This window comes from Gavialis gangeticus, unplaced genomic scaffold (assembly GCF_001723915.1).
Source record: "Gavialis gangeticus isolate Ggan-Ray unplaced genomic scaffold, GavGan_comp1, whole genome shotgun sequence".
Taxonomy (NCBI): domain Eukaryota; kingdom Metazoa; phylum Chordata; order Crocodylia; family Gavialidae; genus Gavialis; species Gavialis gangeticus.
Genome location: NW_017728981.1, coordinates 1,836,454 through 1,837,729, shown reverse-complemented (window position 1 = coordinate 1,837,729; position 1,276 = coordinate 1,836,454). Strand labels below are relative to the sequence as shown.

Sequence of the window (1,276 nt, the reverse complement as noted above, 5' to 3'; positions counted from 1 at the left end):
CGCCGGGGGAAGAGCAGACGTGGGAGCTGGAGAGACGGGAGGAGCAGCTGGAGTGGAAAGAAGACAAGTCAGCGCGGTCAGGAAAAACGGGGAAGAAAGGCGAGAGCTACCAGCACACCCAGGTCACCGATGGTGCCCCCGCTGTTGAGGGAGACAGGACTGAGATGGGTACTGGGGAAAGTGCCCCTGTGACCCATCGCAGCATCTGAGTGCCAGGACATTGGGATGCCTATGAGCTGCCGCAGCCCATACCCTGCCAAGACTGGGTCCACATGACAGGGTGCTGCAGGCCACCCTGACCCTCCGGGGCTGGGCCCAAGCCAGTTCCAAGGACTCCACTTGTGCTAACAGGGCCCAGTCCTTGCAGCTTGGTGCCACCCTCAGGCTCATGCCAAGCTGCTGAGGTGGCTTTGCTGGGCTGAGCGGAGGCGGCCACACGCCCAGGCTTGCAAGCAGCAATGCTAGGGACCAGGACGACGCCCAAGACCAGGGAGGAAACGTCAGCAGGTCACAGCACTGCGCCCCACCCTCTGAACAGCTACTGCTAGTGCCACGACCCCTCACACTGTGGCACGCAGATGAGGGAGAGGAGCTGTGGGCGTGGTGCCCACCGGAGGCTCGGGCGCTGAGGGACAGTGGTTACCCAGGCAGGGCGGCGCAGCTCCCCGGACAGCACAGGGCCCTCGGGACCAGCCACCAGCTCATCCAACACCCCCAAAGACGACCTCCTGGCTCCTGCCATCGCTTTGGACCTACCTGAAAGCTCTGGAGCAGCTTCAGCCAGGGACCCTTCGCCTGCCACCTCGGGTCTCTTGGTGGCAGCTGCTTTGGTCTCCTCAGCTGCCAGCGTTGCTCCCACAAGAGCCCCACGCGCCTCCCCAAGGGCAGAGGGGGCAGTTACTGCAATAGCATCAGCCGTTGAGTTCGCCCCCCCAGTCCTGGAGCAGCAGCAGGCCTGCGGAGTCCCCTTGGAGACCACTGGGCCCCAGAGAAGGATGGGGCTCTGCTGGTTTCCCCTATGGTCTCCGAGTCGGACCCACACGGCCACTGCGCAGGATCCCTCATCACCAGCCATGCACTAAGATCTCCCAAAGCCTAGAGCGGGATGGGAAGGGAAGCCTGGTCAGTCATGCAGGGTCCCTGAATCTTAGGGCAGAGGCAGCCAACAAGGCCAGACTATTGCTAACTGGATCCAGCAGCCAAGACACCTTCAAGAGTTAAGAGAGAGAGTGAAGAAGCAGGACAGGAGTGGGTTTGGGCACAGCCCCCAGCCCAC

The 1,276-nt window shown here is 62.8% G+C and overlaps 1 protein-coding gene across 2 annotated transcripts in view; it reads right to left on the bottom strand.

Moving 5' to 3' along the window:
* NACA (nascent polypeptide-associated complex alpha subunit) overlaps nucleotides 1-1,276 on the bottom strand; it is a 19,947-nt gene that overhangs the window by 18,275 nt on the left and 396 nt on the right. The gene's annotated exons all lie outside the window — the stretch shown is intronic.